At 41.3% G+C, this 23,416-nt stretch overlaps 1 pseudogene; it reads left to right on the forward strand.

Moving 5' to 3' along the window:
• Positions 1-1,936: 1,936 nt before the first annotated feature.
• Positions 1,937-8,640, forward strand: LOC118650627 (annotated as a pseudogene).
• The last annotated feature ends 14,776 nt before the right edge of the window (positions 8,641-23,416 follow it).

Below are 23,416 nucleotides of genomic sequence, written 5' to 3' on the forward strand. Positions count from 1 at the left end.
GTATATTCAGTACTTGCAGACAAGTGTATGGTGACATATATTTATCATTATAGTATCATACAGAGTATTTTCACTGCCCTAAAAATCCTCCACTATCTCCCTATTCATCTCTCCTCTTCCTCACTCCTAGCAACCACTGATCTTTTCATTGACCCTATAGTTTTGCCTTTTCCAGAATGTCATATGGTAGGAATCATATCGTTTGTAGCCTTCTCAGACTGGCTTCTTTCACTTAGTAACATGAAATTAAGGTGCTTCCATGTCTTTTTGTGCCTTGATAGCTTGACATTTTTGTTTTTTATTCCTTACAACACTTTACACGGTTTGGGGTATATGAAAGGTATTCAATAAAGGCTCATTAAATTTATTAACATAAAACTACTAACATCCAAAGCAAAGCACCTGTATTTGTTTCAAACCTCTGGGTAAAATGGACTATATTACTATTCTAGAGGCCCAGTGCACAAATTCGTGCATGGGTGTGGTCCCTCAGCCTGGCAGGCAATTGGGGCCATCTCACCCAGTCCCAATTGGGGCCGGCCGGGGGGCAGAGGGGTGGAGGGGACTGCGGGAGGTTGGCCAGCCACGAGAGGTTGGCTATGGGAGCGCACTGACCACCAGGGGGCAGCTCCTGCATTGAGCATCTGCCCCCGGTGGTCAGTATGTGTCATAGCTATCAGCCAGTCATTCGGTCATCCAGTCAGTTGCTTAGGCTTTTATATATACAGATAGGCTTTCAAGTATGACAAACATTAGGATTATTTATAGGTTTGACAGAGTCAGGAAGTCATTCATCAAGATATCATGTATGTCACTATATAGCACATATTTTACCAGAATTTGCCTTCAAATTGATAATGGAATGAACTGAAAGTGCTTCTTGAAAACATCTATGCCCTGGTTCTCCTTCAAATGCTCCACAATTAGCATTTAGGGCATGTCACTGAAAGGGAAATGTTTTCAACCTCCTCAAACCCCTGACCATTCCCAGATCACATCACACCTCCGTGCCCTACCCTCTCTGCTTGAAACTCTCCTCCACTTGTATTCGCCTGGCCAACTTCCACTCATCCTTCAAGATCCAGTTCAAATGCCAATTTAGTTACAAAGTTTTCCAAATCCCATGTCTCACCCTACAGTGATTATTTCTTTATTATGAAACTAATCTGCTATATTTTAATAACTAATCAGATGAGTTCACCCAAGCATGCCTTTTCATGTTTGTATCCCTAATACCTACCACACACCTAGGCGTGGTCCCAGGGTGGAAGATGTGGAGGTGGTGTGTGGGGAGCCGGCACAGCCATGGCATACTCAGCCCCAGGGCGCCTTATGTGCCATGCCAGCTCAGCCTGGTTCAGTGACCCTGAGTGGGGGTGGTGAAAGGCTTAGAAAAGACAGACATGAGAACTAAAGCTGGGTCTCAGTGGGACACTGCTTCCCTGATGAGGAGACAGCGCCAGTGCCCACAAGCTGTGTCTTTAATTTATATAGCAGATGCCACGAGGCAAAGTAAGGGCGTGATCACGTTGTTTACAACATTCTCGTGGGTTTCAGTCCCACTCAACTACATGCACCTGAACTCTATCACTCAGGAACGTGGGGCCACGTGTTCGGACCACAGGCTCAAGCTCACAGCTATAGCTGTTGGCTAATTGTGCTGGGAGGGCCCTGCCATCCAAGCTGGGACTTGCACGTGGCAATGAGAGGACTGTGCCCTCTGAGTAGTCCAAGGCTTGAACCTGTCCAAACACTCTGGCCGCGCCCCACAGTGATGAAAAGTGCTTGAGTTCAGGTTATATTTTGAAGATAGAGCCAATGGGATTTGATGATATCAAGTGGATGTACGTAGTGCATAAAAGAAAGAGAGAAGCCAAGGCTGGCACTAAGGTACGGGCCCTGAGCAACTAGAAATTCAGAGGTTCTGTTAGCGGATATGGGGAAGACTGTGGGAGGAGCAAGGTGGGCATCCAGTTTTAATTTGAGACGCCTATTAAGTGCCCAAGTGGATGGGTTGAAGAGGAAGTTTCAGGGGAAAGGTCTGCATCCTATAAACTTGGAAATCATTGGTATATAGGTACTATTTAAAGCCATGAGCCTAGATGAAATCTCCAAGAGATAAGTATAAATAAACAAGAGAAGAGGTCTGAGACCTTGGGCACTCCAACTCCAACATGGGCAACTCCAACATTCACAACGTGTGAAGAAGGAGGTAGACTCTAGGCGAAACCAGGAATGCAGCACTTGGTGTCCTTGACAGGTAAGAAGGAAAAGTGTTTCAAAGAGGAGAGAGTGGTCTCTCTCTCTGGAAAGTTCATTGGATTTAGGGAAGAGGAGGTCACTGATAACCTTATAAAAAGGTTTGGCAGAATAGTGAGAGTACAAATCTCATTGGACTAGGGACAAATGACAACGGGAGAAGAGACCTCAGGGACAGTGTGTGTAGACAACTCTTTAAAGGAGTTTTGCTGTAAAAAGGAGTAGAGAAATGACACAGTAGCTAGAGGGGAGCCACCAAAGGCTTTGTTTGGCTTGGATATTTGTTTTTAAGATGGGAACTATTGTGAAATGTTTCATATTATTAAGGATGATCTATCTAGCAGAGGGGAGGAAATGAATAATTCTGGAAAAAGAACCTTACAGAGGTTCTAATTACTTGATAATCAATAAGCAATGTCTTTGAGGGGTTTAGGATTTATTGGATCTAGGAGATAAGTGGAGGACTGAGCTGACATAGAGCGTAACAGAGAGTAACCGGAAGGAGAGTGGAGCATGGTAACCAACGGGTTGGCAGGTGGACAAGCTCTCCTCTAACTCCTCCTAATTTCTTAGTCAAATGTCACTGGACAGCAGTGAGAAGATGAGGAGGTGATACAAATTTAATGAGAGAAGATGTGAAATAATTGTATACCTTTAACTTTTTTTTTTTAGCACAAAATGCATCTTACAGCCCAATACAGCACACATGCACATATAAATATGTATACATACAACTGAAACAAGCATTTCCTGAAATAATATTTACCCTTATTATATGTTATGCACTCTATTTAGTTTTACTCTGCTCTCATCTGTTCAATTCTTTAAATGCACAGTTTGAAACTTGATGAATAAATAGTCTAGAAAAGTGGAAAAAGGAATGGACTAGGAAGATAAAGTAGACGGCCAGGCAGCAGGACGGGTCCATGTGAGGTTAATGGTGATAAATTTCCCTTGAGCCCACTAGTCATGGTTGTGGGTTTTTATCCAGTCATGTTCAGCTGCCAGGAGGCAGGCATGGAGTAAGCAGATAATTAGATTTAACTAGGATTGGGGTTTTCCAGACCCAAGGACATCCCAGAGTTGGCAAGGGAGTTAATGTAATGTCAAAGCATGGAATTCAGGCCAGGCAAGGCTGTAAAATGAGGGAGATTGAGAGGACAAAAATGTGGCCAAATCTATGAACTGAAGATCTGGTGGGTTAGAAAAGTGAGCCAGTGCCGGAGTCCAACCCCAGCAGGTCCAGGGGTCCCCAAAGGTGTAGACGGAGTCGGCGAAGAAGGAAGGACACGGAGACAGTGTTCAGTTGATCAGCAGCCTAGCCAGGATCTCTAGCCAGGATCTCCAGCTAAGTTCTGGTCTGGATCTCCAGAGAGGTTCTGCTGTTTATTGTCTTGTTACATCCGTATTTATCCCAGTTGATTTTAATCCTGTCAATTTCTATTACAAAGGTTAGGGCGTTTCTTATCTCCATTCCAGGGAGTAAAGATTATGTAGCTTAAGCATGATTGTTTGTAGTGATTAACTACCCGCCTGGCACTTAGTTAAGGAGTTTCATCCCCTCCCTGACTTCAGGGAAAAATTCCTACCTGGGGAAACAACATTTCTAGGAGAGGCATCCCCTCCCTGACTTCAGGGAAAAATTCCTACCTGGGGAAACAACCTTTCTTGGAGAGGTGACCTTGGTTAAAACACACAGCGCTAAGGGGAGCAAACATATTAAGAACAGTATGCTATATACGCCAGGTCCCTTGAAACATATGCTGTGCAGATGTTTCTTTCCTGCAGCGACTGTGTCAAGCAGCAAGGATGGACCGGCTTCCGGCAAGCCAGGGCCTCAGAGGGAGTGAGCTAGAAAGACAGGAATGTGGGGGTTGGAAAGTGGGTGCTTGGATGAGGTTAATGTTTTGGTAAACACAAGGGCAAGGGTATGACCCTGATAGAGAATGACTGAGATAAGGAAAGGGACAAGATCCCTGGACAAGAGGAGGTTAAGGAGCCAAGAGCTTTAAGTGTTGAAAGGATCATTTATCTGGATGCTGAAAAGCTAAAATTGTCACAGGAATTTTAAGAGGAAATGGCAGTGAACCAGAAGCTAAAAATATTAAAGAAATTAAGAGAAGGGACAGGAAGTAGATGACTGCGGCAAGCAGGGGTTGTGGAATAGTCTGAAGCAAGGACTTCAAAGTTGGAGTTTTCTGGAGATGGAAGGGAGAATGGTGGGGATGGCATGGGAGCTGGCAGGCACCTCCCACACCTCCCGCCACTGGTATGAGGGCATGGGAGGGAACACAGCAAGAGAGAGGGCAGAGGGGAAGCAGGGTCCTCATGAAGAGCCGGGTTTCTACTGAGCAAAATCCTAAAGTGAATATTCAGAGAAGTGAAGGCCTTAAGAATTTTGCACGTGGCAGATCCTGAGTTCCAGAGAGCACAATGAAAGGTTTCCAAAATGGGAAGGGGAGAGAAATGAGCCCAGTTAACAGATGTACAGAGCCACATGAGGAGGAGCATCCAGTTAACTGACTCAAGAAAGGAAACTAAGTAAATCAATTAATTAATTACCGCTATGCTGTGTTTACATGAATGTCAGGCCTTTTAAACTAAGTGATGGGGGAAATTGCTTTGATTCTATTGTCCTTCAGAAGGTGTCAGCATAGTTGGCATTCATGGTACATTCTTTACCACATGTTAACCTCTCATTCTCTTTTAAACAGATTTTCTCCTTCTTTAATGTTCTTAGTTCTTTGACCCAGAAATAAATGCAACAAAATTTAAACATCTAGTTGAATTCGGTAGAGAGTAAAACCTTTCCACTTGACATTAACTAAATAACCAAATGATTTAAATTTTCTGTTAGAAAACTATTGAACACTAAAATCTTGGTACCAATTAATACTTCAAAGAAAATCTAAGCTTATTACAGAGTTCCCACAGAACCACCTAAAATTCACCCAAGGACATGGAAAAATTCATCCAAAAAATGTTGAACCCTTGCTTTGTGTACACTGTGAACAAAATGCAACATGGGCTCCACCCACTGGACATTTCATGTTACTGCAATGTTACCTTTTAACTGGCTAATCAAGGTTTTCATTCATTCAATATTATTAATTATTGGTAAATATTATTTATTGATCGTCTTTGACATGACAAGCACTATTATATGCCCTTGAGATATAATAGTGAACACAGAAGACAAAAATTTCTGTTCTCATAGAGCTTATATTTTAGTTTCTAAAATTTCTCATTTTGTTCATAATAAATTACAGGCCATCCTATATAATAAAGAGCTAATATGCTAATTAGACTGAACAGCAGAACAACTATCTGGACGACCTTCCGGACGAAGCCAAGGCTGCGAGGGCTGAACCCCTTTCACGAATTTCGTACATCGGCCTCTATTATCTGTATAATAGGTATCCTAGATAAGGCTGAGTGAGCCCTAAGACTTTAGAAACTTGATGGATAAAATCAAAATAAAAATGTTTTTAATTAAATGTTACAAAATAGTATTTTTTCTAAATATAGGAACATCAATTCATCCTTAAGGTAGGTGTTCTCTATGGTAATAAAAATATATATCTTGTGTGTCCACTACTCCCTTGACTTTTTTTAATATAAAATTTTATTAATCTACTACATATTCATCATTTTTTTTCAATTTAGTTATTTTTCTTTTGCAAAAACAGTATCATGCTGTATGTGATCAGGGGATGGCTTTCTTTTGTATTTCACATTATATCACTAAGATTCTTCATGTTGTGAATGTGCCACCGTTCATTTACCCACTCTTCCACTGGCAGGCACCCTGGTCCTTTCCAGGTTTTTCCTGTTTAAATAGTATTGCTATGCGCATGCCGTACATGTTCCAGGTATATATGCATCACAAATGGTCTTCGCTATATACTTGGGTAGAATTGCTGAGTCATGGGCATGAAAATGTTCAATTTTCTTAACTATAACAATGCACTTGTTTAGAGTAACAGTAACAAATTATGCTCCCTCCAGAAATGAATGATAGATCACTTGAAATCAAATCCTGTCCAAAACTTGATATTTTCAGATTTTTAAATTTGGGGCAGTTAACAAAATGGTACCTCACTGTAGTCTTGATCAGCACTGTGGATGATCAGAAATTTATCATCATGGCTCTGTTGGTTACATGTATACCCTCCTGGGTAAAATGTTTGTTCATTTCCCCCATCATTCTTAGGTTGTGGCATTTATGCTTTCCTTATTATTTGGAGGAATTCTTAATATACTCTTTTAACTCTTTACTTTAAAATAAGTTAAACTTACAGAAAAGTTGAGAGAAAAATACAAAGCATTTCTATAGTATATATTCTTCACCCACTTCACAGCTATTAGCATGTTACCACATTTTCTTTCTCATTCTCTTCTCTATTTCTTTCTCTCCTTCTTTCTCTCTTCCTGTGTGTATGTATGTGTGTGTAGTTCTTTCTCTGAACCATTTCAGAGAGTAATTTTCAAACATGACATTCCATTATTTATCAATACTTTAGTGTGTATTTCCTAAAAACAATGATAGACTCCTAATAGTTAAGCACAACTATCAAAATCAAGAGAATGGCACTGATATAATATTATCATCAAATTCACACACTCCATTCGAATTTTGCCAATTGTCCCAAGTTTCTTTCATGGGCCTGGACATCACCCAGGATCACAGTCTGCATGTAGTTGTCATGTCTCTTCAGTCTTCTTCAATCTGGAACAATTCCTTGATCTTTTGTCTTTTCATGATCTCAACACTTTTGAAAAATACAGACCAGTTATTTAGTAGAATGTCCCTCATTTGGGATTTGTCTGGTGTTGCCCCATAATTAGCTTTACATTATGCATTTTTGGCCAGAATATCACAGAAGCGATTCTATGTCACAAATGGAGGCACACGATGTTGATTTGTCCCTGTACTGGTGAAGTTAACTTTTATGAACTTGTTAATTTGGTGTCTTCCAAATATCTCTACTATAAAGTTATGTAATAAGTATCTTGAACTTATCAATATCTAATTAGTAAGTATTCGGGGTGCAGTAAGTCCTCATTTAGTGGCATCAATAGGTTCTGTGACTTTAAGCAAAATGACATGTAACAAGACAAATTTAATTAACCATAAGCTAATTGATTTAAACAAGAGTGAAGTGCCTATAGCATCTCATCAATGTTATACCTAAAAAACATCATTGAAGGACTTGATATTATGTAAATATCTACCCCCTATTCACCTTCAATGTTTACACCATTGTCTTAATCACAGCTTCACATTAAGTTCTAATATCTGATACTTCAGAAGTATCTTGGCTATTTTGAGACCTTTATTCTTCCAAACAAATTGTGAAATCAGCTTAGCAAGTTCCATGACTTTGATTCAATTGTTTTGAAACTATAATTCAAGTTAGCGAGAATAGGCATCTTTATGATATTACCTTCCTTCCCATTAACATGATATGTCTCTCCATTTACTTGGGATCTCTTTTATATCTCTCAGTTAAGTTTTATTACTATTTCTGTTGAGGTTTTCTTGGAGAAAGACCTCAAGGCATTTGAACAACTAGTTTCAAGAGCTGTAGAGCTGAAACTTGGGACAGAAAGGATATGAATTTATAACCTTTACCTTGGAGTGGAAGTGAGCCTAGACTGAACTGAGCTGGGTTCAGCTGAACGTGAAGTGTATATTGAAATCGCGTGACAAGTATTTAAGATTGATGGTGAGCTCTTTTCTCTGGTGGCACCCTCTAGAAGCAGTGGGGGTCGTCCTGTGCAAGAAGTCCTACATGGGAACCAGCACGAGCACAGAAGTGTTTGCAGACAGAGGAACTGCAGATCAGTTTGAAGAACTGTGATCCTCAGACGGACAAACACTTCTCCGGTACCATCACCCACTCCCCACCCCAAGTTCTCTGTATGTGTTCTTGCAAGGGGGGGGGGGGGGCAGTTGCACTATGATAATGCCAAGCAAGGCCATGGATATCCCCCACATGAACACAGAGGTGCTGAAGAAACTCAACAAGAATAAGAAACTGGTCAAGAAGCTGACCAAGAAGTATGATACCCTTTTCAGTCTTCAATCAAGCAGATCCCACAAATCCTGGGCCCAGGCCTGCATAAGCCAGCAAGTTCTTGTTCTTGCTGATCCACAGTGAGAGCATGGTGGCCAAAGTCAAGGAAGTGAGATCCATGATCAAGTTCCAGATGAAGAGGGTTCTGTGCCTGGCAGTGGCCGTTGGTCAAGTGAAGATGACAGATGATGAGCTTATGTTCAACATCCCCTTAGCTGTCAGTGTCCTGGTGTCATTGCTCAAAGAGAACTAGTGGAACATCCAGGCTTTATGCACCAAGAGCACCATGGGCAAGCCTTAGCACCTGTCGTAAGATACAGCTTAATAAAACATACTACTACAAAAAAAGAAAAAGAAAAAAAAAAGGTTGATGGTAAAATGTGTTTCACTTTAGATACTTCTAATGGAGTTGAAGTACCCACCACTTCCTCCCTCTCTCCTGACCTGAGGCCAGTGTTTAGCTTCCCCTCTTGAGAAGCCAGTAGGAGCTGGAGTGGACAGAGAGACTGTTAAGATTCAGGAGAAACCTGAGGAAGAAGAAGGACCTCGGGCCAGAATTCTATTGTCCTGTGCGGGAGGATGGCAGTATTGAGCACTGGGGACTGTGGAAGAGGATTGTGGGAGGAGATATTTAGGAAAGTAAGCAACACTCAGGAAGAATAAGGGATGGAACATTATTTCATAAACATCCCATTGTCACAAACCCACCCATTATAAATTACCACCCACAGGCATGTCCCAACCAGCAGACTAAGAGATCATAAGGCAAAATCCCCTTGTTTCTGCTACTGAAGACATGGTTACCCACCAAAGCCAGAGTAGAAAAAAAGTTTTATGCAAAATGGAAAGGAGAAACCTTGCTAATGAGCTATAAATTCAACAATGACCAACCCATCGCAGGTTAATATCCCAAAGAGATGCAAGAGCACAGCCTCCAAGAGAGTACAGTCCCACGAAGGCCAACACCATGTGGTCCCTCATGATTTGGCTTGATTTAGCTAGAATTCAGAATACCAGGGGAATCAATGGGCTGGTGGCCCTGTGACACTGCTTTGAAAGTTGGTCATCAGGAGTTTGCAATCATTATTTCTCAAAAGAATAGTTCAATAAGATTAGACAAGCAGCTGAGAAAAAGATAACAAGGTTGTCTTGTGAAAGTCAAAATGCCCAGCCAGGACTCATGTCCTTCATGGTGATTCACCACACCTCTGCCACAGAATGGGCAAGGCAGTCCCCATGGGCAGGACCTCTTTCCTCAGAAAACAGTTTCCTCCCACAATTTAACAATCAAAGCTCAGAAGGATTCCTTTAGCCCAGGGGTGGGCAAACTTTTTGACTCGAGGGCCACAATGGGTTCTTAAACTGGACAGGAGGGCCGGAACAAAAGCATGGATGGAGTGTTTGTGTGAACTAATATAAATTCAAAGTAAACATCATTACATAAAAGGGTACGGTCTTTTTTTTTTTTTTAGTTTTATTCATTTCAAACGGGCCGGATCCGGCCCGCAGGCCGTAGTTTGCCCACGGCTGCTTTAGCCTGACATTTTGAAAGTAACAGTTACTTTTGCACTATAGCCATTAGAGCTCAATAAGGATTTGAAATGTCAAATTTTAAATAATGTAACTTCCTGATGAGCTTTTCAACATAATTTAACTGAAAAATGAACTCCTAGGTAACTAAGTGTATTGAGCAATTGCATATAAGCCAATTAAAGGTTGCTGCCTAAAATGATGATTTTGCTTTAAAGTGGTATTTATCTTTTCTTTTTCTCAACAGAAATTTATGACAGGTCTCCTACACATCTCCTACCACAATTATAGTTCCATTATGCCAGTAACTCACTTTAGGCCCTGTGGAAGAATGCAACTTAATAATGTGTTTAGAATTAGAAACTGTCAGATGTGTTTTCATTTAATTTAAGCTTATCAAAAACAGCTGCAGTATGGAAACATCAATTATGACAACTATCATAGCCTTCGGAAGTTAAACCAAGATATATTATAATCAGTGTGTGTATGTGTGTGTGTGGGGGGGAGGGGGGTGCTGTTGTAATTCAAATCAGGAAAGGAAAAATTAGAAAAGAATTCCAGCAAATCAATTTGAATAGTTAGTGATCTGAAATGATTGACAATAGCTCCAACTGATAAAATATTTCCATCTTCTAGTCTATTCATATTTTATGACATTTTATAGTTATTTAAGCTATGTTTCAGAAAACATGCCTGACAAGAGTGGCTCAGTTGATTGAGCGTCATCCTATGCACCAAAAGGTTGCTGGTTCAATTCCCAGTCATGGCACATACCTGGGTTGCAGGTTCAAACCCTGGTCAGGACATGTACAGAAGGCAACCAGTCGATGTTTTCCATCTCACATCAATGTTTCTCTCTCTCTCCATTTCTCTCTCTCTGTCTGCCCTCCTCTCTCTATGCATGTCTTCAGGCGAGGATGGAAAATAAATAAGTAGAAAACATGATATCCATGGATACAAATAAGCTGAGATTTATGTTTTTAAACATATAAGAATATATTATACTGTATACACTACCTGGACCATGGGTGAGAAAGCTCAGAATACTTAACAAATAATAATGTTACTTGAGACCTTTGTCTTCAGCTTAATAAATCCAGCTAATGATCTTTGTAAACTATCCCACCCACCCCACCCCATGCTTAAAAAAAAACATTTTAAGCATTTCATGGCATCATAAATGTACTGTACTGAACATGGATACATTAGGATAAACAGAATTTGCTTCCTTTTCATTTATCCAAAGGTATTCTTATAATTCTGATTTATCTTCCAGTTTCAAAGGCTTTCATTTGCTCCTCTGTGAAACACACATAAAAAGAGCTCTGTAGACCTCTAAGTTCCCTTTTAGCCACCGCATTCTCTCTCCCATGTGTGCTACTGTGTGCAGGTTGCTAGTGAAAAGGAGCAGGGACAACCCCCAGCCCCACTGCTAAGAAGCCCAGCCCCACTGCTTCTTAGCTGAGTGGGCTGGAGCACATTATTAACCAGCCGGAGTCTCATTTTCTTCTCTGCACATCCATCTTTCAGAGTGGTTGTGTGGATTTGCAATAATGTATGTACAGTATCCAGCTCCTAATAGAACTCAGAAACATGTAGCTATTCTCTTCACCACATAAGTGCTGTCCTCCATGAACATAATGCTGCTCTCTCCATCTACATTCTCTTCTCTGCTAACTAAACAATTTAGCCATTCCTCTGACACAATGCTTTCACAACCCATTTATATCTACTATGCAACCAAACATGTCATGCAGATCTTTGATTTATTTTAAAATTAGTAATCCTCTCCAATTTGCTTCATTGCAATTCAGACCTGAATTACATACAATGCCACATCATTATTTGAAATGAACTCATGAAGAATAAGGCGTCCGGGAGGTCTCTGTAGGAGCCAAAGCGCTCACAGGTGTAGGGGCAGGGAATGGGGGAGGGGTTCTAAGGAGCAGAATGGGGTCCCTGAGGGGGCTCTGGGAATGGAAGAGCCTAGTCCAATGACCAAAAGAAGGATTTGGGGTCAGAGAGTTTTGGGCTCTTTTCCTTGCTCTGCTCTGCCATACCACTTGATCCTAACAGGTCACCTTCCCAAGCCTCAGTAGTCTTACCTATAGATCCAATATAATAACCTATCTTGTGGGTTCATTATGAGGACTGAATAAGATAATACAGGATGTATGCAAGCATATAGGCCTAACCAATGGACACAGACAACAGGGGGGTGAGGGCATGAGTGGGGGGGATAACGTGGAGATAAGGACACATATATAATAACTTAATCAATAAAAAAATTTAAATAAAGATAACTTTTAGCCCTTAAAAAAGATAATACAGGGTGGAGCAAAGGTAAATCTACAGTGGTTCATATGAAAAAAAAATACAATAATTAATAAATAATAATACAAGAATAAACTCAGTGCTTCATGTATTCACAGCTGTAAACCTACCTTTGCCCCACCCTGTATCTGTCAAACATTTAGCTCAGAGTAAACACTCAATAAAAAGATGACAGCAGCAGTAGGATTCTTCATTTCTAAGATGCTAAATACAAGCCATAGATTCAGTTTATTTTGCTCAATTCTTTCATTGAAATGTAGGTGATGGTGAGAATGGTGATATGCTCTCTGTGTGAGACAGACAAAGCTTATACATTTTCATTCTGTAATGTATGTCTCATATGCCATATTTAATTGAGAATATTCAGTTCTACTGTAGCAGACAAGAAAAAGCAAGTAGGATGGATAAAACGCATAGGATGTGCTAAATAAAGAAAGTAAGTGGCCTGTGAGACATGAGCGGCACTCACAATATGTGTTGTTAAGTATAGATGGTTGGCAATCAGCAAGACATGTTAAAGACAGAATGAATGAAATACATGATATTTTAGAGGATGGGACCCTCAGGAATGTTTATGTATAAAGAGAAAATGACTGAAGGACCAAATCATAAGGTACACACCAAGCCCCCTTCAGATTGATGCATCACCTGTCAATCGGCCTTTGAGTCCTCATTCTGGCTTTGCCTGCACTCTGCCCAAGAAGTAAAGTTCACAGTTGCCCAGCTAACTAACTGGTGAACTAGAACTTCAGCTGCAGCCAGGCATCCTTGCCTTCCTGTCAACAAACATGTGTTGATTCTAGACACTGTGAGCTTGCTAAGCCCCCTTGTTCAAACTCAGCTCTGGTCGTTGTAACCACACCACTGTGAGGAAAACCTGATGTGACACAGAGAGAAAGAGAGAGAGAGAGAGTGAGGCACAGGCACAGAGAGAGGGAGAGGGAGAGAGAAGAGATGGAAACAGAGAGGACATAGGTTTAGTGGTGTGGTCTTTCCACTCCAACCTAACTGTGTAAATTTACCCCATATTTCTTTTCTCTCAATCCTCAATGTATGCTTTATGTTGACCCAATACATCCCATGATTTGGGCATCTTAATTTCGTCTGTGAGACTTTCTGTTCTATGACGTCTGGGATGGCTTGCTGTGAGTGTCCTGGAAGCTACCATATTGCATCAAGGTAATTTCTCATATGAAATATTTTTCCTTGGCACCAGAATTTCTTCTGAGAAAAGAACCAGTTGGTATTCTTCTACAAATACATCAAGTTGGTGTTATTTTGCCCAAGAGAGCAAGGAAAGCTTTTCCACCACATTGTTTTCATGCCTTGTTAATGTTTGCAGAACTAGTCATTTCGTAGGAAATTGCAGCCTTTTCTGCCAGGTGATTGTTTCTAGCTATATCCCCTGCTGTTATCTGATTTTTTTGCACATTATTGTCATAGAGTTTTGGGTTTGTTTGTTTTTTAAACTAGGTGTTGGCATTTGGGTGGTCACCACTATCCTGACTAGACTAGGACTAGGACATGGCCATGACAGGAAAAGCAGCCAAAACCCAAGATCCTGTGGACAGTGGCCACACTCAGCACCTAAAGATCATTCACTTGACAATCAGCAAGACATTCTATCTTTAACATGTCTTGCTAAAGACACCACCAGCACCACCACCTCTCTCCTTTTTTTTTAGCTTCCTTCATTTTCCTCTTTTTCCCATCTCAGGAACTCAGGAATCACATGTGAGTCCACTTGGGGCTCTGCTCTGAATTATTTTTCTGCTCCAAAAATTAAGGTCTTTTCACTATATCAAGCTTACCTTCTGGGCTATCCAGAAAATGGTTCTCTCCCGGGAGATCCCTCAGTCCTTTGTACACATAAGCCTCTGGCAGATCCGCCCCACTAATTAGTCAGGTATGTTTGTACTAATCTGAATCCCATTGGTAGACAAGTCTTAAACACCAACCTCCTACCACATGTGCATGAAGTGATGTCTGAAAACGGAGGGAAGCTTTGAGACAGGGGTATTCTGTTTGGGAAATGAATCAGGGAAGTTTGGGTCATTTCCCCGCTATGTCCTTTTTCAGTTCCCATAGTTTTATCCTCAGCTCTCTCAGGCAATGCACACCATCTTGTTTCCTTCAATAGAGCCCGAGGGGAAATGTTAGGTTCTTCAGAGTGAAGTATTTACAAACTTTAAAAATATAATAAAGAAATCTTTCTTTTGCTAATATCGCCTACCAGAAAAAGGTGAGGGAGAAAACCCAGACATTCCACAATTAAGTTTAAATATAAAGAACCAAGATTTATGTTTCTTATACAAATGGAAAGACATAGAACCAAGACTTGTTTCTCCTTTCATACCACTGCATCAGCAACCAACCAATCAACCAACCAATCAATCAACAAACAAGCAAACTAGCAAACAACAAAGGGCACTGACTGGACCATGAAAGTGGCAGGTCCAGGGGGAAGGCAGGCAGTGCACCTGGCTTCTTCAGTGCCCGGGCTCTATTTCCCACAGCTCTCTTGGCTCTCCTGTCTTCTTAGTGACTTTGCCTTCAGGCTGGCTGCTGTCCTAATAACAAGATAGCTAGCTGCCTGCAGTGACCAGAACTGCATGCCTCCTTGCTCACACCAGGAAGAGTAAGACTGAGGCTCAGGGCAAAAGTTCTGAGCTTGCCCTTGTAGGTCTGGCTCAGTGGATAGAGTGTCAGCCTACAGACTGAAGGGTCCCAGGTTTGATTCCTGTCAGGGGTACATGCTTGGGTTGCGGGCTCCATCCCAAGTAGGGGGCGTGCAGGAGGCAGCCGATCAGTGATTCTCTCAAACCATTCACTTGACACTGATGTTTCTATATCTCTCTCCCTCTCCCTTTCTCTCTGAAATCAATAAAAATATTATTTTTAAACAAAATTCTGAGCTTCACACAGATTGCCGCACCCTCTGGCCAGGATGAAATCATTCATTCATTGGCTTAAACCTGGGGTGCCTCTACCAATCCCTGTGGCATGGAAGATGAGATTACCTACCTAGCCATAGACAGACGGACGTGGGGTCAATTGCACTAAAACTACAGGGCTGCTACTCATTAGAAAGAACAGTGGCTTTGATACCTTTGTAATTAACTTAGTTATTAATTAACAGAAAGGGAGCAAAAGGAAGACTAAATAGTACAGGCATGTCCTTTGTGCAGCTTTGCCAGGAAGCTGCAGTTTAATTGGGCAGGGGATGGGACCGGACAGGTGGAGAACAGACGCGTGCCCAGTAAAGTCTGGGTGACGGCATATGGAAGGTGCTTTCTGTCAGTCTCACCTGGGAACAGGTCATTGGCCAGAGAAGGTGTGGCCGCTGCAAGCACGGGAAGATTTGGAATATTGATTTAATCCCCTAAACAAAGAAGTTTGTTTTCTTGCCCTCTTGGCTCCTGGTGCTCTGTTGGCTCCCCTGCATTCGCCCACATGTCTCACAGCCATGTGGACCCACACAGTGGACTGTTGGACTGCAACTAGCCTGATGCTGTACCGGACACAACTCCACCATGGAAAGGAAACTTTAGACAGTGGCTTTGCTTTTAGCTCCACTGAATCCCCAGCTGCACTTCTTCCAGGACCAGATAAGGGAAATAGGACTTTGGAAACCCAAGGATGTAACTGTATGCAAATAAAAATCACTCGTCTCTCATGCAGTCTCAGAAAATTCTTTTTCTTGAGATATCGTCAGGACCCTGCCCCCAGTGGGGAAAGGAATACCTCACTCCCACCGATAACAGTTTCCCAAAGAAAAATATGGCTACTATTAGAAGGATGGAAAACAGGGAATTGATGGACATAGACAACAAACGTGTATTGCACCCACAACAGTCTTTCACAGAGGATTGGAGCTCAATATAGTCCTGACTTATGTATAGTGTTATGAAATTTGATCAACTGGATTCCTCCAAGTCCACTGTTAGCTTGCTGAAAATGAATGTAACTGAAAATAGCATCTCCTGCTGTCTCATGGCAGCATTAAGCACTTTAAGGTGATAAGATGGAGTCATTGCAGAGAGGCTAACACGGTTCTTCCTCCTGTTCCTTAAATGCAAACTGTTAAGAATGATTATTTAATGTTTCAATTTAACTACCGACTGTTGAATTCAAAGACATGCCATTCACTTAAGAGAACAAGATGTTTCCGTAGCCTTGTCTTCAGTACCTCTCTTGCTTAATCTTATTTCCATGCTGTGTTCCTATCAAAGTTAATTTCCTGCCGTAAAATTATGTGACGCAGCCTTCCATTTCTGAGTGTTTTCCACATTTCAAGCATACTTTTCTGTCAGGGCCAAGTAGAATCAAAACTCGGGGGATATGGCCTTGTATTGTTTTATTCTCATCCAACGAATCTTTTCTCAGCAGTCCTCTGGGGCTCTGCTCTCTCCTTTACCAGCTCCTAGTCGGAGAGTCTGAGTGCTTTAACTTATAATAGTACTTTCTGCTGAGCATAATGCAATTTGAATTCTAATTCCTGGGCTAATTCATCACATTTACACTTCTTTTTCGGGAGAGCACTCAGCTAACCCTTAGGGTGTGGTTATGCTTCAGCAGTAAGGGCAGTATGGTTTCAAAAGTTGTCCCAATCAGATTCACGGCTAGAACCAATGTGCTCTACAGTAGCCAGAGCTTTGTGCTTGCCCTTGCCACCAAGACCTGCCTTAGCTGTGGCTCCTGACCAGAGGTGACTGCTAATTTTAGTCTCCTATAGGAGCTGAGATGGGGATGTAGAAGATGTGAGTAAGGTGACATGAACCTGGAATTTGTTTTGATCAGGTAATATAAGGTAACAGGCACGGAGACAACTGCCTTTGAAAGAAAAGTTCATTGCTTACAGTTTCCAAGAGGAGGGGGCATGCCTGGTGCCACAGGGCCACAGGGTTAATACAGGGTCAGTCAGGGGGAATGAAAGCATGGCCCAGAGCATTTATCGTAGTTTCTACAGAAAGGACTTGGCAAGGTCGGGAGACAAGTTTGAGCAAGCTGAGTTTTGGATGGTTTAATAACTTCAAAGGGCTCTGAGCTGTGGGGTGGTCTCTAGTTGTGGGCCTAGCCCTGAGGTAATTTAGGGCAGGGGAAATGTTGACTTTGTATGTGAAAGTTAGATAAACAATAAAACTTGCCACTGACATTCCCCAGAGTCAACTATTATCTTCAGAGACACAAATTGTCTCTCTTAATTTTTCGCACACACTTTATCCACCCTCTTTCAGACCTTCATTAGCCTGGAATATGTGGTTCTGAGTCTCCTTTGGATAAAAATGATCCTTTCCAATGCTTATTTTAGCTTCCTTTTTTACCTAACCTCATGGTGAACAGAAATATAGGATAGGACTAAGATAAGAGAAAACTAATCTTACAAGTCAGAGAAAATATTAAACAATTCTTCCAAAAGGCACCTTTCTTTATCACTGTATTTCTTCACAGAAGTGACAATGAGAACCCTGTGAGGAATGCAACATAGGTAGGCAGAAGTGAAGGGGAAGAAGTTATAAAGATGAGTTCGGGGTTACTGTTATTTCTGCTGCTTCTACAACTGATGATGATCATCACCGTCATGGTAATAATATTTCCCATTTATTGAACCAAGATACTTGACATTTTTTATATGCTCACATGAGTCCTAATAGACCTATTATCTTCACTTTTCAAATTCAACAATTCTAGTCCAAAGCTAATAAGCAATAAAACCATAAGTCAAATGCTGGGTTGTCAGTCACCAGTGGGCTGCTGCCTGACTTGACAATAAAACCAGCATAGCATGCCGCTGAGAAAGAGAGAGCAGATGTTGAAAAGCTATCTTTCTTGCTGTTTCTCTTACATATCCTGACATTGCCTCTAGTAGCAGTCAGCACTTATCACAGTGCTCTGTTATAAAACATCACAAAACTCAATAGCTTAAAATAGCAATCACATGTATACATGCACACAGGTCAGCAGGGGTCTGCTGACCTGAACTGGGATTGACTAAGCTTCACTCCAAGTGCAAGTTTGGATCCAGGCCTGTCCCACTCACCCTCCTGAGACCAGACTGCCACCTGGCAAGTGTTTTCTTCATGGCATTGACGTGAGTGGTAGAGGACAAGCATATTTCAAGTCTCTGTTTGTATCCCATCTGCTGGCATCCTGTTGGCCAAAGCAAGTCTCATGGCCAAGACCAAATGCAAGTAGAGGAGTAGTCACTTCCCCAGGAGGCCACGGCAAGGATTGTATAATTAACTGGTAGAGATGAAGAATTGTGACCAATAATTTAATCTACAAACCAAACCTTAGACAAACAAAGAAGCAAAGAAAGAATTGACCAGAGCTTCGGAAGATGGCTCCAAGATCATGGAGAGCTGTCAGCAAGAGGTTAGATTGAAGTGGCTAAAGGATAAAATAGGAAAGCCCAATGGATGGTAGTAGGAAAGAAGGGGAATCACTGTTACAAGTGGGCTTGACCTGCTGTTTACTTTGGGGACCAACATGAGGATTGAGTTCTGGTATGTAAGCCTTGAAAGCCTGGCCCTCACAGAAACTCCCAGCACAGCTAACAAGGGCCAGAATTGCTGCTTGTCACAAAAAGAAAATGCTTTCCAAACCTCTCTGTTTCTTCATCGTAGGTGTTCTTTGACTAAACTGTCGCTCGATATCAACACTTGCCAAATTCAGGTTTTGCTGGTTTCCAAAAGCTAAGAAAGTTTTAGATGTCCTTGTGCAACTGAAGCTTTTTATCAAACTGGCACCAACCAGCTTCTCAAGAAATATTTCCAATTTCTCATTTTTACCCTAAGCTCCAACCCTCTCCCCTTCTCCTTCCCTCTGATCTCACTGCCCTTTCATTCGATTATTCTGCAGAGCAATAAATCCATTTCCTTGCTGGAGAGCCCCGGAGAGCCTTACTCTTCACTCTCAAAGGGGCCTTCAGGGCATTTTCCAAAACAAAGTGACATCTCTCCTGATACAAATGTTTCCATGATGCTAGTGCATCGAAGTCTTTGCAGCAGCTCTTCCTTTCACTTACATCAATACAATAATAATAGTCTTTCAATAAGCTTATTGAATAAATGAAACCAAAGTCTTGCTTTTATACCTGCCATGTTTTAACCACTAATCTGACATAAGCATTTTTACAAGTTCTCAGTACTTAACTATTAACTAAGAATCAGTGAGAGAGAAAAAATGGGCTCAGAGAAGTTAAATAATTTTTATAAGGCCACATAGCTTGTAAGTAGTGAAATTGGGATTTTTAAATCCATATCAATTTGATTTGAAAGCTCTATGTTCTCATCTACAAAAAAGGGAAATTTAATCAGATAATCTCTGAGGTTCCCTGAAATCCACATTTCAGTGAGTCTGTGTGCAATAAAGGGTTAACTCAGCAGGCCCAGGTTATCCAAACCCTACACATTCTAAATAAAAGTTTGGGCCTTGACTGGCTCCTGGGAGATAACCTCTAGGACTTTGGAACATCCTGCCCGGTAAGAGTATCTTTGTTTGCCTGGGACCTCAGGCCACTTTAGATAGTTTATGCTAATCCAATGTTATTTATGGTGGGAACCATGTGCCATATGGTATCATCTTGAGACTAAGTAAATAGGGTCAGCCATGTGGGTGATCAGCCATGTAGATGTGACCAATCCCCATAAAAAGCCTGGACACCAAGGTTTGGATGAGTTCCCCTGGCAGAAGACACTTCGTATCTATTGTGACACATCATTGCTGGGAGAATGAAGTGCTGTCTGTATCACTCTACTGGGAGAGGACACTTGGAGGCTCATATCTGGTCTCTCTGCCATAGGAGCCTTTCTTTACCTTTGCTCCTTTTAATCCTATCCCTTTGCTATAATAAACCATAACAGTGAGGATAACAGATCTTTTGAGTTCTGTGAGTCCTTCTAGCTAATCATTTTACCTGAAAATGATCTTGGGCATCCCCAAACATGTTATGATTATTCTCTTTATTCTTTATTAAAGTTATTGGGGTAGCATTGGTTAATAACATTATATAATTTCAGTTGTAGAAGTTTAGAATATGACATCTGTATACTCTACTGTGTGCCCACCACCAGTACCCATATATTTGATCACCATTATGCTCTTCATCCTCCCCTCACCCTCTCTACTTCCTCCCTGGTAACCACCATTCTGTTGTCTGTATCTATGAGTTTGTTTAGTTTGTTCGTTTGATGCTTTCTGTTTTATATCCCACATGTGAGTGAAATCATATGGTTCTTGTCATTTTCCATAGGCCTTATTTCACTAGCATGATACTCTCAAGATCTATCCATAGTGTTGCAAACAGCAATATTTCATCCTTTTTAGGCTGAGTAGTATTCTTTTGTATATATGTACCACATCTCTTTATCCAATTGTTCATCAAAGGACACTTAGGTTGTGAATAATGCTGCAATGAACATAGGGGTACATATATATTTACAAATAAGTGTTTAAAAGAATTTTGGATAGCTACCCAGAAGAGGGATTGCTGGGTCATGTGGTGGTTCTATTTTCAATTGTTTGAGGAATCTCCATACTGTTTTCCATAGTGGCTGGAGCATTTTAAATTCCCAACAGTGGGGTATAAGGGTTCCTTTTCCTCCACATCTTCTCCAACATTTGTCATTTCCTGTCTTATTGATCATAGCTATTCTATCAAGTGTGAGGTGGCATCTCATCATGGTTTTGATTTTCATTTCCCTTATAACTATGATGTTGAGCATCTCTTCATATCTATTATGCCTATTCTTGTTTGTCAACTCAGTATTACTGCTTCTCTGCAATCCAGAGGAGAAACCAAGAGTAGAATTACCCAAAATTATTTTCCCCATATGACTCTAAGGATTGGCCAATGAGAGGCATTCTCAGGAGACTTAGAAGGCAGTAGAGAAAGAGACGCCATTATCTGCCAGAAACAGATGCAGTTAGATGCATGGGTCAGCCAGCTTTTTCTGTGAAGGGATAGATAATAGTGAGAAAATATTATAGTCTTTCATAGCTCATGCAGTCCCTGTCACAACTACTGCATTCTGCCATTGTAGTACAAATGCAGCCATAAACGATATGTACACAAGCGAAGACTGTGTTCCAGTAAACCTGTATTTGTGAACGCTGAAACTAGAATTCCATGTCATCATCACATCACAAAATATTATTCTGCTTTTGGTTTTTTCAACCATTTAAAAGCATAAACCCATTCTTAGCGCACACACTGTACAAAAGCAGGGGCAGGGTTCCCCTGTGGGCCATAGTTTGCCAACCCCTCATATTGAGTCAGCAGATATAAGAGTCACAGAGGCGTGTGCATGAGCTCTTGAGGTTTACCTACTTCAATGCTCAGAAATGGCTTCTCTGATTCTGGTCCACTAGACTTCCTAATAGGTTATATATAGGTCCTTAGTTTTCTGTAATAAAACCCCTCATGGTTAGAATATACAGAGTGACTTCTGCTTTAATGACCAAACTCTGGCACTTAGAATCTTTAGTATTGGTAGCAGTTTCGGGAAAACAGAACCTGAAAGGAGAGAATCTGCCGTGTGTTGTCTGACCTAAATAACTCATTTCTAGTATAAAGTGAGACTTTATGGTGCATGACTTGCAATGGCAAAATGTCTCCTTAAATTTCCACTACTAGTTTCCTGGAATTAAGTGGCTATAGAAAGCTCAGTGTTGAAAGAACATATGACTTTGCAACAGAATGTTCTAGAAAGTTTGACAACAAGGACTGCGGAGCTGCCTGATTCTCAAGCACAGTTAGAGAATCAGAAAGCCTGTAGGACCGTCCTGAAAGACCCTTTTATTTCTTGTAGCCGCAGGGCTTAGATATCTGAAAATCAAATCTAAAATGTGATCCTATATTTGGCTGGGTAACGATGAAAGCTGAACTCACAGTGAACTTTGTCAAGCCTCTTTTGTAAAAGTTAGGGTGTTGACTGGGAAAGAATTGGGCCATGGGAATTAGATTGGGGCACTTGGGGAGATTCCAAAAACGGGGAGAGCTTATTCTCTAGTGGTAGATGCTGAGCAGATGGTGGATGAGAAGTACACCACACTGGCTTTCATGCCTTATGGATGATCCACTTCAGAGTTGCTGGCTCAGATTGTTGGTAGTGGGCTTCTCAAACTGCCCTTTCCTATCCCATCTGACATGTGTGAAACCTCTAATTCCCTATTAAAATACAAAAAGCAACTTCTGTTTGCTTAAATGAACACTGACTGATACAATGACTAAATACCAGTTACCCAAAACATTAGGAAATTTTTAAGATGACACTTTTTACTTCTCAGCAGTGTTAAACAAAAGGGCTGTGCACACATGCAAATGCGAACGGTATTCTAAACCAGGCAGGGATGGGTAGATATTGTTGGGTGTTCCCAACCATGTGCACCAGGTATCACGCCAGGACCCATGTATGTTTGCTAAACAGATACTGAGGAAAGAAGTTCTCACTGAATTAAGAGCTTTTGAGCCTTTTTATCATGGTAGCCCAAGACTGTCCCAGTGCCTAACATACCTGAGTGCTTAATAAATGTTTACTTAGTATTTGAATTTTCCTGGACAGGATGAATTCCACCCTGCCCAATAGTTATTAATAATTTAATAGTCAATGATATGGCATTATCACATTCAAAGTCTCAAAGTCTCACTATCTCACAAAGACCTTCACCACTGGCCAGGTGGCTCAATTGGTTGGAGTGTTGTCCCATACACCAAAAGGTTGTGGGTTCGATTTCCCATCAGGACAAATACCTAGGTTGTGGGTTTCATCCCCGGTCTAGGCACATAAGGGAAGCAATGGATTGATGTTTCTCTCTCTCTGTCTCTCCTTTCCTCTCTCTCTCAGTAAATATCAGCTATCTCCAGCAATCTTCCTGTATATCTCCCTTTTCCTTACTCCCTAGATATAGTCACTAACAAGTCTCATAAATTTTATTTCCAATACCCTTCTCCAATCCATCCACCTGTCTCTATTTCACTGTCACTATCCCAAGCCACTCCATCTCTATCTGAACCTGGCAATAGGCTTTCAGCTCATCTCCTTGCATACACTTGTCCTCCTCTAACTCATTCTTGTAACTCAGCCAGAGAGCTCCTTTTACAACTCACGCTAAATCAAGTCTGCCTCCTGCTTAAAACCTTTCAGTGAGATGTGGAGAAAAGGGAACTGTTGCGCACTATTAGTAGGAATGTAAATTAGTGCAGCTAGTAT

This window comes from Myotis myotis, unplaced genomic scaffold, assembly GCF_014108235.1.
Source record: "Myotis myotis isolate mMyoMyo1 unplaced genomic scaffold, mMyoMyo1.p scaffold_m19_p_3, whole genome shotgun sequence".
In the NCBI taxonomy this organism is placed as follows: Eukaryota; Metazoa; Chordata; class Mammalia; order Chiroptera; family Vespertilionidae; genus Myotis; species Myotis myotis.